Source organism: Cuculus canorus, chromosome 1, assembly GCF_017976375.1.
Source record: "Cuculus canorus isolate bCucCan1 chromosome 1, bCucCan1.pri, whole genome shotgun sequence".
Lineage (NCBI taxonomy): Eukaryota > Metazoa > Chordata > Aves > Cuculiformes > Cuculidae > Cuculus > Cuculus canorus.
This window is the reverse complement of record NC_071401.1, coordinates 76,030,010-76,046,611: the sequence shown is the minus strand read 5'-3', so window position 1 is coordinate 76,046,611 and position 16,602 is coordinate 76,030,010. Positions and strand designations below refer to the sequence as shown.

General features: G+C 38.0%; 1 protein-coding gene across 5 annotated transcripts in view; it reads right to left on the bottom strand.

Annotated features, from left to right (window-relative positions):
• Positions 1 to 16,602, bottom strand: part of TBL1X (transducin beta like 1 X-linked) — a 196,404-nt gene that overhangs the window by 84,430 nt on the left and 95,372 nt on the right. For all 5 annotated transcript variants that reach the window (XM_054078594.1, XM_054078604.1, XM_054078624.1 and 2 more), the window contains one exon: positions 6,889 to 6,996. The gene's annotated coding sequence lies outside the window, so the exon portion shown is untranslated. The remainder of the gene's footprint in view (positions 1 to 6,888; positions 6,997 to 16,602) is intronic.

Below are 16,602 nucleotides of genomic sequence, written 5' to 3'. Positions count from 1 at the left end.
AGCCATATTAACCCAATCTCCTGAAATATTTATTAGAAGATAACAACACTCTACAGCCTTGGGAAGCCACCTCACATGTGAAGGTTTGAATGCAATATGGGTAATTCAAAGGAAATGGTCTTTGCCCAAGTCAATACAAAGATTATTTTGAGAAATACTGCATATATGGTTGCACTAATGTAGAACTGAGTGCACTACAGCTGTTGTGTCTCTGCTCCTTAGCTGGAGTTTAATGTCTGCCACAGGTGAACCAGAGCAAGAGGCTGTCTAATCTCTCCTTGCCTGCTTTAAAGCTAAAACATCCCGGTATGTTTTAACAGACTTCAGCAAGAGCTGTCTGGAAATGGACTTTGAGCTGAAGAAATCAGGGACACTTGAATGTGCTGCTCTTTCAGTTCAGATTCAGGCTTTGTAATAGCTTAAATCACCACCATTTTTTCTGGGGTGATCATTCACTCTCCAACTATACCATTAAAACAATTTTACTAAGTCAGTGTAATCACATTTATGAAAGAAAAGCTTGGACTTAGGTACTTCATTACAAAGCCAAGTGTGAACATCTGACGTCAGTGTATAAGTAAAAATCTACCATCGGTGAATGCTTGTAATTCCATTTTGACTAATTACACCTGAAACCTCACCAGTTCCCACTGGAGAAATACACATGACCTCTCACTCCTTCAGAGAAAAAAAAATGTTTTTCTTTCTTTTTACTTACAGCATTCAGAGTAGATGTTTAGAAGGAAAATATCATGTGAAAATGTTTGCTGGCTGCCTGAACACAGAAATTCTTCTGAAATTAACTGATGTTAATCTGTATATTGAGCACAAATTTTTAGCATATATGTCTAAATAATAGTATTATTATCCATAAACTATATTCATGCTCCATTAAATGAAAGCAGTTCAGGTAGGAACAGCTCATGCAAATAGCAGCATGGATCCTACACATCTCCAAGGCTTAATTTATAAACAACTGACTGAAAGAAGAATTATATTACATGTTCTGTTTCTGTGTGTGATGACAGCATGACACGTTCAGATATTTCAGAGTATGTTTAAATAGGTTGCCTGTGGTAATTCCATTTCTTGAGCCTAATGTGATAAAACAACTCAGTACATAACAAAAGCTTCAAGTGAACCAACCTTTAAAAAGCAAAAAATCCTATTCTTCTGCAGAGGAAAACTGTCCTAATTTTGTTTGGAAAGCACATTCATAATCTCTCAGAACAGGCAGTCCGCAGAAGATGCAATGTCCCCGGAATGTGCTACACACACAGTGTTTGCACGGTACTTGTGCAAGGACATACCTGACTTATCCGAGCCTGCTGCAGCCTAAGCAGAATTCACTGACCTGGGCAAATTTGTGCAGTTCTGCCCAGACAGGTTAAGCAAACTCCAGGTGGATGAAGAAGAATTGCATGCCTGCATGATGTCTCTGCTGAGCAAACTCACAGGAGCAGTTTTGGACAATGCAAAGCTCTCCTGTCACCCACCCTGTGGCAGCTCCTACAGTTCTGAGCAGCAGCAGGTTTCTAAAACAGATTTAATTCTCATGTCATGGAGGTATGTGCCTTTCCCTTAATCCAGCACTACCACTATGCCAAATACATACCTATTAATGATCACATCAGAAATTGTCTTTCTCCACTCTGCAAGTGACTGGCATGGTGAATGTGGTATCCTAATGTGCTCTACATATCAATGGAGAGAGAATATAGGGTTGTTACAGCCCAGTCCTAAAAGGTCTGAGTTATGCCTTAAGATTAGTTTCAAAATCAAAGGATTTAACCATCGTACTGTGGAATGCTAGCATCCTCAAGTCTCTCTTCACAACTATTGAAAACTTCCCTTGGAAACTTAGCTGTGTTAAAGAAAAAAATATCTTAAGAAAAAAAAAAAAAGCAATAGTTTTATTCCACTAGCAGTAGTTTATGCACCACCATATAAAAGCAAGGCTCAAAACCTTGCGGAGGAGCCTTGCTCAACCTCAGAAGATGGCCGTGACTGAACTACTAGTTTCCTCATCTCTCCAGTACAATGTAAAGGCATAGAAATTGTTAACTAATAGACAAGTTCATGTTCTAGCTACATACTATGATTGACCAAGTAGCAAGAGAAATATCAGGGAATATATAAATAAATAAAACTCTGCTTTAGCCTTGAAACAGTTGCAAATTTAAATAATGTTTCTTTTTATGTTATTTTAAAATATGCCTATTTTAAGAAGTACTATAACAATACTTCACTATTTCTCAATGAAGAGACACAATGCCATGTGACTTTTAAGAATAACCACAAGCTATGAAAAAAGAATGCTGAGCAGTCAAAGCCAATAGTTCCTGTATAGGCCTACATGTGCCATATTATTTGCTGACAATACCTGAAAAATAATTCTAGAAATAAAAATCAATACACAGTTTATTCACTAAAACCAATAATTATATTATATTATAAAGGATATTGTTTAAAAGTAGTTTGATTTTTCTGGTTCATAAATCTAATTGACCAATGAAATCATTTGGTACAATCTAGTGCTAATGACATCTGCTGTTATCATAGAGGAAGCTTCTCTCTGCCTGTGCAATACCATTGGTAAAGTTCTAAATAAATTAAAACAAACCATTAAAAATCACTAATTGTAAAAAAAACATAGAAGTTGTTAAGAAATGAGTATATATGGGAATACTATAATACTTTTGAAACTCGTACACTTGCAAGCTAACTCTCTGCTTACAGTTTCTTTTACTTTTGTTGTATAAAATGCAATGTTCTTGTTATGTAAAAGGAAGATACACATTTCATCAAAATCAACTATCTTAATACTGACCTATATTTAATGAAACATTTTTCTCAATCACACCAAATGAATGCTTCTGAAATGTTTCTGAAAACACACTGTTCTGGAAATGTTTTTCAAAGAGAATACTGAACATCTTCTTATGTTAATCTGTGCATTTCTACCGAAAATAGTCACAGAATCACAGAGTCACAAGGTTGGAAAGGACCCATTGGATCATCATCACAACTTGCACCATCACATTTCATTGTGTCATTCTCAAACTGCACCCATTCCAGGCTCCTTGAACAACACACACCTGTTCAGCATATCAGCTGTTATGCTTGAAACGCATCCCATCCATCTCTTTCTTAAATTCAAAGTAACTAATTCATACAATAAACACCAATGTAGTAAAAGGTGATCTGTTTCTTCCTAGGTATCATGCATATAACTTCTACGGTTTCTAATTGACTCCCCTGTTCTTCATGTTCTCACATCTTGTTCTGCCTCATTGCCCTATGTTCTGCCCTATTGCCCTAATGCCCTATGCATTCATATAACATATCATACGCGGTCTTCATACAGTAAGCTTTTTGTCTTTCCCATCATATCAATAATAAACAATGATGACAGTAAGAATGCACGGCACAAAATTAACATGCTGTATTTTCTTAAAACATATTTTTATTAGTCTTGATCATGATTTTGACCATGGTTTTCAGAAGTCACTACTAACTTGGCAAATTATTTTGGTGTCCATCTAGCAGAAAGTACTAAAGGGGTCTGATACTCAAGTAAAAATTGTTGCCCTACCTTGGGCAATTGAAGGAGGAAAACACAGGAGGGAAGAAACTTCTGTGGTCTGTTCCCAGCACAAGGGAAGATCCACTAAAAATGATTACTAACTTCATAAAATCAAAATTTTTTTCTCTGCTTCTAGGTTTCCTCATACTGGTTCAGATAAGCAATCATTATAGAACTGTCCAAGCAGATTTGCACTGCTTCTCCTAATAAATACCCAAAATCTAACAAGGAGTTTCTACAACACTGATGCTAGAAGTTAGATGAAATTTTCCTGGAGCTTTTTTCTTTGAAACATGACATTTTCTACCTGTATTGGCTCTGTCCTTCCTATTGACTGGTGAGAGACATGCTGTGCAGAGTGGAAAGTCACAGTGTCACTATAAGACGGAAAAATGCTAAAGCATGTACTGTCACTCCTCATCACAAAACCTCTGGCTAGCCTAAGACCTGCTGCACCTTTCAGAAGGAAGAATGTGAAAGAGAATCTGGAGATCTGCCTAATCTTCAGAGTGACAGAAAGTAAAAAGATTGATGATCAGTTACTGGCTAGGTATCTAGTGAAAGGTTGAGAGATCGTAGCCTTTGGAACACTAACTCATATGCATGGCAAGAAGGAGACATATTTAGGGAATACGCTTTATCTCAGTGACACGTGGTCAGTCTCTTTGGATAAGGATGACCTGGGACAGGTAAAAAGCTTCTCAAGTAAACTGGGAGGTGTTAAGGAAACAGATGCAGTAGAAACGCAATCTTACATGTGGACACCTGAGTGGAGGGAAGAATCAAAACACCAAGGAAACAGGTAAAAGTGGATGTAAACGCTTGTTAGGTAAGAAGGAGGTAATTTGTGTATTTACTATTGCTATAAACTCAGGGATCTCCACAATTAAAACATTAAAATCTTAATTTCTGATTTTTTAAGGAAAACTTGTTATTAAACACAGTAAGGGAAAAAGAAATAGAAGATAACACTCCAATTATTGGCACCATTATCTCTCAGAATTATTGATAAGCCAGGAGCACAAGATCTTGAATGCATATAGAAAATATGCCAACATATCCCAGGAGGATATCCTGTTGGTAATATGAGATAAAGCAAACCATCAAACCATATCAGACAACAGAATGATCTACTCTTTATGTATGTATTTGTAAAACACCAAAAGTACTACGAAGGACACCCATCTGAGAGACATAGGATAGAAATACCAGACAGTCAGTAGTAACAGAAGGCACTCCTAAAATTTTCTTTTCCTAATACCAACAGGATATTTATACTCTTCAACATGCAAACTTTAGTTAATCACAAGTATCTGAGTTAACTGACCCAGTAAAATAGAGAAAAATTCTGCATTTGGGAAAATGTACAGAAATGAAAATGTGGAAGGAGTGTCCCTGCTCTACTGCCACCAGGGACCAAATGCTTTCATTCTGGGTTAAAGGTGTAATTAGATTGAAATATACATTACACATTAAAAAAAAAAAAAAGACAACAAACACAGCTAGAAATTAATTGAAATGGGAAATTTGGGGCTAAAGAAAACAGACAAGAAAGCAGAATGCCTCCAACTTCTGATTCATGCTTTAAAAGAATGCAAACATGCTATGCAAATAAATCCCCAAACCCAACATATATTTTCTTCTCCACAAGTAGAAAAAAAGCATTTTTACAGATAAGGAGGCCATTAGTAACCAAAATGAATGTTAAAAGACAACTTTAAAATAGCACACCCAGATAATTCGTGCCTTAGAGCCCTAAGAGTGTTTGTGAGAGTATAATTTCAATGATGCTAATTTTCAATACACTTTGGAACACCAGAGAAATTCAGTAAGACTGCTAGCATTTTCTGCCAATATGTGAAGATGGTAAGCAGTATGATCTCAGTAATTATACAGCTCTCAGCTATTATTAATCTCTGGCAAAATAACCAGCAAACTGATTAAAGATAAATTCACTGGGAAATGACACAAATAAAACTAATGCCAGCCAACACCATTTTATATAAACTTGCTCAATAAAACAAAAAGTTTGGTTTAATCAGCTGATAAAGTTATGAACTGTGGTCAACAGAAGCTACTCCACAGAGGAAACACACAGATTTTCAAACAGTACTCAGCTTACAGCCAGAGCTGATTCATCTTAAGAAATTATTATCAGTATCATCAAATGTGATTAAGATACAGATAGAAAATAGTAGTTGTTAACAGGAAATAATAATTGAAGAAGAGTACTCTACACTAACCCAGTAAAATAATCCAGTACTAACTCAACGTTATCTAAAAGTAGCAGTTATGAAACACAAAATGTCAGATTTGTTAATAAAGATAGCAGAGTGGTTATTCAGAGTAATATGAATTGTTTTGTAAGATGGGGACAGCGTCTTACAGCCAAGTGGACTTATGTAGCTAGCAAGCAAGCAAGAATGCAGGTAATACCCAGAAAACAGCGCACAGAAACAAAAGACTTGAAAAATAAATACAACCTTCATGGCACAGAAACAATTCAATAACAATGCCAGTGAAACCTCATGACAAAAAGGAGTAATAAAAGCCCCACACATGTAAGTACGTAAGACCAGAGATACAATGGTATTGTTTACACCATTACTGATACTGGATTAATGAATACAGCTGTATAGCCCCCACACTGTTTTCCCAAGACAGCAAAGATCTCGATTTTCCTTGATGTTTCCTCCACACTTCACAAAAAACGGGAAGAATTCTATACGTCCTTAAGATGTTAACCAGAATGACCCCCATGCTGTTAGTAGAACAGCGAGGGATTTAGAAGGTCACTGTGTGAAAAGAGCACAGCAGCAATTTAAAAAAGGCTGCAGAGTGCCAATGAAACGTTACATGAAAACAGAAACAGACTCTGGTCCACTTCAAGTCGGTAAAAGAGCTCAGGCTTAATATCAGTGACTGGGAAGTACTAAAAGTGGTGTAGGTACAGTGGCAAACCAGATCTTAACCACTGATGTGTTTTGGGATTATTTCCTTACAATAGCAACTATGCTTAACATCGAAGCCACTTAAAGGATCTTACAGTACTTCTTTGCTTTGCTACACTGTAGCTTAAAAAATAACCTTGAAAACATCTAGAATTTTTGTCAAACATCTCTATTTAGAGACTGCTGGACTCCTGTTGCCTTCAATGACAGCACTAGTAGAAGTACATCATCACGTATATGCAAAGGAACTAACAGCATGCATGGCTTCAAGAGGGAAAAACATGAGAGGCAGTTTGATAGGAAACCATGTACCCAAGGTAAGCTTTTGTTTGGTGATTACTTCTGGTTTACCTGGTCGTGAGACCCTTGAGCTGCTGAATGCTGCTCCTCGCAGGCTGCTGTCAAGAGTCTGGGGGTTTGAGTTACCATGGAGATCACCGCATCTGACAGCTGAGAGGGCTGCAACGAGAGACAGAGGTACCCGTCAAGCCAGTTTCCATCACCTCATCAAAACACAAGCATTTGACTACTTTTGCTTTTGGCGTTCACCAAGGTAATAGATACCAAGTCAGGAGATTTGGCAGAACCATACGGGGAAAAAATCCATCACAGAAAGAATTAGAGGCAAGAACAAGCCCCAGGGACTCACAGCACTGGAGTGCTTTGCAAAGCTGTGCACTTTTTCAGGAACCTGGAGAAATCTTAACACCCTGAGCTCAGCTCAACATTTTTCTTCGTCTTTGGTCAAGTATAATATCAGCAAGCAATTAATCCAGAACTGCTGCTGAGCACAGGATTTAAACACCAGCATGCTGCCTCAGAACGGCAGGGGAGACACAAAAGTGCTCCCTGAGAAATCTTCCAGCGGGAACTGACTGAGTGTCACTTCTGTGCAAAAAAGAATTGAGCAGGCCAATGAAATTACCTTCCTGCATGTTTTCAGGGGAGAGTCTAAAGGAAAGCACTTATGAAAATCAAATGTGAAAGGAAGCCTGGCATTCTTCTGCAAAAATAAACCTACTTGCAGACTTTCCCATGCCTGCCATCGAGCATGATGAATAAAGCCTTATTTCATATTTCCTTTGCCATTTGACCACCATGCATATTGACTAGTTTCCCACTCCTGCATTTCAAGCCTTAAGTCTTACACTCAGTTTTTGTCTACTTAATCTAGTAATTAAACGCTGCAAAGTGAAATGAGATATTCATTAGAGACTTCTAAAATTCATTATACTCTTCCACACAAATGTCTAACAGCTTTTAAAGCTATACATTAATGATCATTTTATGATATGAACAATTTAATAAATAACATATTTAAACACATCATCAGGAGAAGCTTTCAGAAATCGAGTTGTTTCTCAGTCTGCAGTATATTACATCATCTATTTACATGACTGTAAGACAAGGACCATATATAACAAAACAGAACTACTCACCTGAGAAAGTATTACACCTATTCTAATCAGAAATGAATGACTATACAAGGGACAAGAAATGAAAAGTAATTTTTCTGACTCTGTCTACTGAATGCATATGAACCTCCACTTACCTATATAATTATGTATCTTATTCTCAGATGGTATGCTGAGAGGACTGTTGTCATCTCTTCATTTTATTTTTGAATCGTCTCTCATTTCATTTTTCTGTGAACCATGTTATGTTTATGTAAACTACAATATAGTCAAGAAACATAACTTGGTGTAAATATAAAACCTGACAATCCAAGCAACAATTAGAGGATTTTTCTGTTACAACTTCTCTGTGTCCTATGGGAAAACTGTTAAGAGTATTATTATATTAAAATTATCTCTATTCAATACTCACACATTATGGTATGCAACAGTAAGCAACACATATTGAGGCTGCTCTGATGAAAAATATCAGGAAAATAACTGGCTTATCTGTGCTGTAGACTTCTACAAGATTCATGGGGTTTAAAAGACATTGTAGAATACTGGATACTCATGTCGTAGCACTGTAGATGGTAGTACTGTTACCGAGAAACTGTATTAATTCTTTCTGTCATAATTATACTCATAAATTGGTTGGATCACTGGTAGCTTTTATAAGTGATGAGATCACTTAAAGGCCATTCATCTTCCCACATTACTACAGAGCAGGCAGAAGGTATCAGTACGGGCAGCACTAGTAACACAAGGCTGGAAAGGCTAATTGAATCCTATAATAAGACTGGCTTTGGCTACCTTGCCAGTCAACTTTTTGAGAAATAAAGCACATGCTTTTCATCACCTGTGGCTAACCATTGGGGCAGCTATTAAAAGGAGAACATAGAGGTTCTCCATTTGTTGACATGAATGTTTAGTGGGACTTCTCTAGAAGATGAATGTTTGTGAAAATGCACGTTATCCTGTAATCATTTACAAGCTGCTGGGTTTCACAGAGATAAGCAAAGTTTGCAAGACAGAGGAAAGGAAATCAGGTGATGTAGTCAGCCTTTCCTGATCTAAGTTAAGTATTTTATGATCTGAAATGATTGTCTACCTCTGTAACTAAAACACTGGATGGTGATGAGCGCCGTGGACGCTAAGCTGCCAGTGCTAGCACATACTTAGAACACATATGTGCATATGCACACACATACAGTGAGAGACTGGAGGGTGTTCAGGCCATATGTGGAGTCAAGAAACTACAATCATCTTCCCAGAGACAGGTGGATTAAATTCTGCTGTGAAGAATATTCTAGCTTCTAATTTAGGAAACCTATTTTTTCCTCCATTAGCTGAAAGGACTCGTCACAGGACAGCAGTGGCGGGAGCTCCCTTCACCAGGGTCATTCAGGGTATCAGTGAGATGACCTAAGCCAGGCAATAATACCTTTGCTGCTCTCTGAATCTGTGCCTCCACTTCACAGCTGCAGAGCAATGAATGACGGTGCTTCATGTTATAAACTACTTGCCAGTCCCATTCTTGGGTGGCAGTAAGCCTTTTGGGCAGAAAAAATGTCCTCCTGGGTCAGTAGGGGGTCAGACAACCAGTTCTCCACTCAGCTAAAATCCAGTGCTGAGTGCTGCCATGGCCCCACACTTCCAGCTCTCTCCCTGCAGCAGCAGCCTTACTCCAGGTACACAAGTAGGTGGGCTTCTTAGAGAAGGGAGAACAGGAGAAGAAAAGGAAATAAGAACAAGAAATGGCCTAAACACTACACTGAACTGGTCTCATAGTTAGAAACCTAAACATTTTGTCCTTTAAACAAAGATAAAGAACTGGAAGTATCAATTTAGCTAGTGCTAAATTGCTGTTGCTATGCCTTGGGCTGCTCAGCTGCCAGGAAATTTAACCATGTTTAAATATGAAACAAAAATAACAGTTAAAAAACTTCATTGATTTTCACTAATTGTAAATCTGGTGCACACGGTTTGACATTAGATGTTGCATTACTTTTGAGAACACAAAAGTCAGCCAAACAATGCAAATGTGTCCATCAATTTCCTTATCTCTCAGCTACTCCGTTGGGCATAACCTCCATGAAGCAAAACCATGGAACACCCTGACACCAACTCATATGCACACAGTCGATACAAACCCCCCTGCTTATATCAGAAGTGCAAATTTAACCAAGCAATACTAATGTTGCCTTTCACCGCTGCTCCTGCAGTGCCAGTCAGAGAGCAGCTGCCTGCCAGGACACAGAAGAGTACAAGCTTGGAATTGGTGCCAAGCTGCACGGCACCATTTACACTGAGAAGTCAATGAAGTGACATTTGCTTAAAAGAGGCCTGAATTTGGTGCTGCCTTTAGTAGGCCATTGATTAAATACTGCATTTATCCACTGCTTCATATGTAGATTTCCTTTTGCAGGCACCTGCACAACTTTAGGAAACTGAAATTGGGGGCCAGATTTCTAGGAGGCACTGAAATTATCAGCTGTGCAGATGGCTGGGGGTAAGAGCACCTAAATAGTACAGTAGGTTTACTCTTGATTTAAACTCAGAGTAATTAGTCACATCATTTAGGAAGACTTTTTTGTAAATCCTACTAAATTCCTCTAAATGGATTTAGAAACTTTGTTATTTTCCAATCTGATTTACGTTCTGCACGGTTTCAAATAAAGTTTTATTTCTTTCTATTAAACAACATAGATGAGGAGAAACCAAAGCAGTGACATTATACCCTGTTTCATCACATTTCTCTTAACACTATTCCATAATAAAAAGACATTAATTGTGTGACTAATTTGTCATCTCCCTGCTTTTTAAAGGCACAGGAGAGTTTAAATGACAAACAAGCCATCTTCAACGGACACTGAATAACAAAAGCATTTTTGAGAGATATCACTATATCTCTGGGAAAGAAATGCAGGATACCTAGTGCACAACATGAATCTTCTTCTTTCTTTCAAATTGATAAACAGCTTTAATAGTTTCAAATAACTCCTGAGGTACTACAGTAAACCAGGACTATATGGAAGATTCCAATAGGACATCAATAATTATGCCACCCTTCTGCAAAAAAAAACCTAAAATGTATTTTCCAAAGCAATTCCAAAGAAGTGTATGAGTCAGTGAAGAGAACATTCCAACATCTGCAAAGCTTATGCTGAAGTGCTGGGGTTTTAGTTTCTTTATGGAGTAACATTATATATAAACATAATAGCAGTGGTATGACTACAGTTGTGGCTGCCCCTGGGGCATGACCAACAAGTAGTCAGTACAAAGATCACGGATAACATTGCAGTTATGTGGAAGCAAAACCAGGACCAGCATTTTCAACACAGTACAACACGCTGGGTTTCCACAGAGCACCTATGCCTCAGACCTTTAACCTCTGTTTAGAAAAACCCACACAATACCTGCATATTAATCTATTTACTTACAGAGTAAATAAATACTATTAAATGGCTGGCAAGGAGAAAAAAAAAGTCCTGTCTAGACACTTTTGGATCTACCTTTCCCCTACAGCTGCCTCCTATAAAGGGAGTTAGAAAAGGATTTTTTATTTTATATCTACCATAGATGAAAGCTCAGATTTGACAAAGGAAACAGAGTCATGAGCCAGTCAGAAATCACAGTCAACTTTGAAATAAACACTCATTATAGTACTAGTGCAAAAAAGTTTCCCATAGTAAAATTTGAGCCAAAGCAACAAATAAACCCTTCAGAGACAACCCTTGTCTTTCCAGAAAAACTTAAAATACTTGAAGTTGAGAGCCTCTCCCCAGAACACAGCAGTCTTTCAGTTGCAGCTCACAGAACCCGAGCTGCAGCTCTGAAGCAAGTGTCTGGAGGGAACACAAAACTTTAAGTGGAAACTCCTTTCATGTTTCATCGTAACTAACTCTGTCAGAGCTGGTAGACACCATGAAATTAAGAATTTCAGAAAGTGTCTTATTAATCTGGCTACATTCTGCCACCCCTTGTATACAGGCTCCTCCAGGGATAAATTAACTCTTAGCATCCCAAACAGTAACTCAATACAACCAGTCTTGGAGCCAGGCTGGAAGCCACAGTTACAGCATCAACTCTCAAAATCATTGACAATAGTCAATGCTTTGCCTGCACAGATGTTTCAATAGCTTTAACGCTTTTCTATGTAGTAGATACTCTATTACACACAATAGTTTCGGAGATGGGAGATACGTGAGCTATCTACCATTATTTGATTGTTCAATACTTTCAGCAATAACAATGACCTTACGGAAAGCTTAGCTGTCAGGAACCAAGGCAGGTACCAATACTGAAAGTGCTTAGTACTGCTAGAGTATTTTTTACAGCACACAGATTCGTGGGTGCTGTGGCCTGCAACACAGCAATTCTGATTATTTTTTTATCAGAAAGATATACAAGTATCATATAGCACAACATTTATTTTACCAAACGTCAGGCAAAACAAATGCTATTTTTCCAATTAACAAGTCCATATTAAAAAAACCCACCCTTCTCTCTTGACAGTAAATTATGAGATTTCTACTGAACTTTATAAAACATTAAAAAGCACAGCATGTGTAGGACTGTTGTAATAGAAATACAAAGAAAAGTACTTAATTATTAAATCTGTGATACTGCAGGTAGGTGGGAAAGAATTACCCCCTTCAGAAGCATTGAACTGTAATCGTCTTGCTTGTCTAGTTGGCTCTACCTCAGGCAAAAGCACAGAAGAAACAGAAAAGAAGAAATGTAGTCTCCTCTGCATTGCCCTAACATTCATCATTAACAGATTTAAAAGTAAGTGTAAGCTTCGAAGAAAATCACACAATCTAGTTTAATTCATGTGATTTTTGCCCTGAGTAGATCTGTCATTCAAACCAAATAAATGAACTTACAAGTCTTTGACCCCCAGCTGTACAAATACCTCACTGCTTTCAGCATTCACATCTTGGAGGTACCCACCTGCAGAGCAGTACGCAAACGGATTTGCTGTTCCCTACATTTGGATGATGCAAAGTCTGTACAGTTTTCTCAAGGTGCATCAGTGATGTGACTAGCAGCCCATAGCACAGGCAAAGCCAGCACAATTTTCTTAAACAAGGCCTAATATATGTAGCCAGTATCATCAGCTTTGTTTGGGATTAGCTGTAGTTTCCAAGAAACTTTGAAGATGGGATACCACAGGCACTGCAGTAATACAATCTTGATGTTGCAGAGGAATAAATAACCATTGCAAGGTCAGGCTTTAGGAGAAACAACTACAATCAACTTACTAGGAATAGAGAAGGCAGGTACTTTGGACAAGCCACAGGGGATCTGGTTAGCCGCTTGTCCTCAAAGGACCTTTTGTAACTTCATCTTAGGTGAAACTTCAGCTACACATCACTGCAACTAGATGCATATATATATGGTGATTAATATATTTAAGTCACATTTTCCCCCTATATTACAACAATTGTATGAAACACTCTAGGCTAAAACCTGCTGAATCAGGAAATGGATCAGAAGCTAACTAAAATGTCTTTCCAGTTATTGATTCCTGCTCTGTTACATGTCGGCTTCCTAGAATCCATCCAACACAAGCATGAAAGGGTAATGAGTTTCTGAACACACACTCTAATAGTGCACACAGCATCAAAGCTTTCAGTAATTGCCTGGACGCTGCTTCCCAGCAGTACTAAACAACTTAAATATAATTAGCTGGAAGCCCTATGGGCTGCATTTCCCCATTGGAACACCTCTTACACTAATCCATTTATCAGGCTGACAGATGACTGAATCACTGGTACTATGGACATATTCTACAAAAAATATTTCTCAAGCCAGCATTGGGGTTTGTTTCTTACCAGGTATATTTCTGTAAAGAAAAGATCTGCATTATTCAGAATAGGGAGAGAACCATATCTCCCAGTACCGAACAATGTTATTTGTTTGATTAGCTCACAAAGTATAATGCTAGAGCTGTCATAGAATCATAGAATCGTTTGGGTTTGAAGGGACCTTAAAGATCATCTAGTTCCACCACCCCTGCCATGGGCAGGGACACATCCCTCAAGATCAGGCTGCCCAAGGCCCCATCCAACCTGGCCTTGAACACCTCCAGGGATGGGGCAGCCACAACTTCCATGGGCAATCTGTTCCAGTGCCTCACCACTCTCATAGTGAAGAAATTCTTCCTAATGTCTAGTCTAAATCTACCTCTCTCCAGTTTATACCCATTGCCCCTATCAGGCAGAAGATGGAAATGAAATGCATGTATTATGGAACTATACAGTGACAAAAATAATAGGAAAACACACAAACATTGAAGGGACTTCTGGAAGTTTTCCATCCATTCAAAAGTTTTTGGAAGTTTGGATATGAGAATAGTTTTCAGGTTATCCCTCCTGAAAATGGTGTGACCATAACACCCAAGTCAAAATTTTTCTGTTCTATTTTTTCTTATATATCATTCTGAATGATGGGTAACAAAAGAAAATTTAAAACTGTTTGAATTATATGCAAATAGACATGATTTGAACATTGTGCTGCCACATTGTATCACTGTGACTTTTATTTCCAGACAAGTTCCAATAAGTGGACTTCTGCAGGGGTTGAAATTTTGGAGACTACAGGCAAGGTCTTCCCAAATGTGCCACACTGATGAAATGAAGCAATTCTAAAAATCTTATAGTCTCATCAAATTCTTTTAAACAATGAAAAAAATTACTCTAGGATGTTATACTCTTATGCTTCCTTTATAAGAAGTTGTGGGACAGGAAATAATAAGAGATAAAGCTGGTAATGGCCAGTAAAAGGATACAGAAAAAGAGGTGCTTTAAGTGGTGCTTAACTTCTAGACCCACTCTACTGTGGTCAATAATCCATACTCTGGCTTGGTATCATCGGGACCCAGATGGAGTGGTAGCATTGTTCATCTGGCTGTTCCCCCTGGATATTCTCATCAGGGACACAGAAAATCTTGATGTCACAAAACAGTAAACTTACTACTTCTACATGAGCCCAACCAGTAAGTTTCTTGTAAAACTGACAGTCAACAATCAAGGATTTTCTTAAAAAAAGGTACTGCAAGTTAAAGTTAACCTACAGCCTCATCCTTTTACCTGGAAAGACAGCCTTCAGAATAAACTACAAAACCTATACTTAAATATTTAACAATGAAATAAATAAATAAAATAATATAGTTATGCAGGGATCAGAAACAAACTGAATCAAACAGCAGCAAGACGAGGCACTGCCAGCACTTCCCTGGATCACAGACCAGCCACCCATCCCAAAACAGGGCCAGGGAATGGCATATACTCAGATATTACCAGACTTTATTTTTGAAAATGCAATCACAGGTGTTTACATCGCCTGGTAAAGTACCTAGCAGGTTATTAAATACTGAGCTGTTGGAGATTTCCTCCTGTGAAGCCAAGAGCAGAAATCTCAATTTCACATGCACTCTCCACCCACTCCTTCCCTCCAGTCTGAAACTGGAAAACTCATCCCAGAGACATTGACACTTGCCCATGAGCCAGCCAACTTCCCTTTCATTCACAACCACCCTCTCCCTTCCCAGCTTCATCTCTGTTTTGGATATATTCTACTTGTACAAAAGAGCAGAAAGTATCCTGAGGAAGGGCTGCCCCGAACCACACAAACCTCAACACTTGTCAGTTATACTTCCACATGAAACGTTTCACACTCCTCTTTCCACACACTCCTTGCAAAGGCAGTGGTATTGAGCAGAACAAACATCAGATCTAATCAAAAGTACATTTTGAAGTAAAAGTTGTTGAAAAATTTTCTGCTTTTAGTCAGTTTTAATAAAACAGATCATGGTCATCAATTTTCTAAGTAAGAAACTCTCCTTGCCAGGCACAGAATGCAATATTACTTTTACGAAAAAGCTTACTGTACTCTCAGTGAAGGTGAATTTCCTCAGTATTATTTCTCATTTGAGACAATTCATTAATTCTTGAGGTAAAAAATATCTCTTCTAAAGCGCTTCCAAAATAATTACATAAATAGATTCTTTCCTTTATTTTAAGCCAGGGGCAAAATATACAGCAGCTTTGTAATTAAATAATTGCACTAAATTCTTCGATTTTTTAATAAGAGCAGAAAGAAAAGAGATTGGAGAAAAGAGAGGAATCATCCAAGAATAAGGCTTACAGGTGGAGTCATACTTCACTAGCAACCATACTTTGTACGACAGGCAGCATACACTTGGAAGGACGTGGCATTCTAAGCAGTTAGATGCTGCAAACATGCAAACGGCATTAGGAGGGTAAATAAATGACTGTTCTAAAAAGCATGGCAGAAGTGACCTAATACCTGCAAATATCGTTCACCTGCAAACAAAACATTTATTTGTAATATCAATTTGAAAATGAGACTTCTCTATGCTGTAACTACTATATTCAGCATTACAAAGATACTGAATTACCTCGCAAGTCAACCTCTGCACAATGTCCATCTTTGGACTCCTGACTGGACCAAACCCAGAACAGCCAGAGCTGGCTCTGCTTTGAGTCACTGTTGCACTAGAGACTTTCTGAATTATCTTATGATCCTATAATAATAATCTCTCCACATTAAAATTACATATGTTTGTTGTCCTATTTACATAGAAAATAAGGCATTTACTAAGAAATGTAAGGCACAAACTTGCATATTGAATTCAGACTGA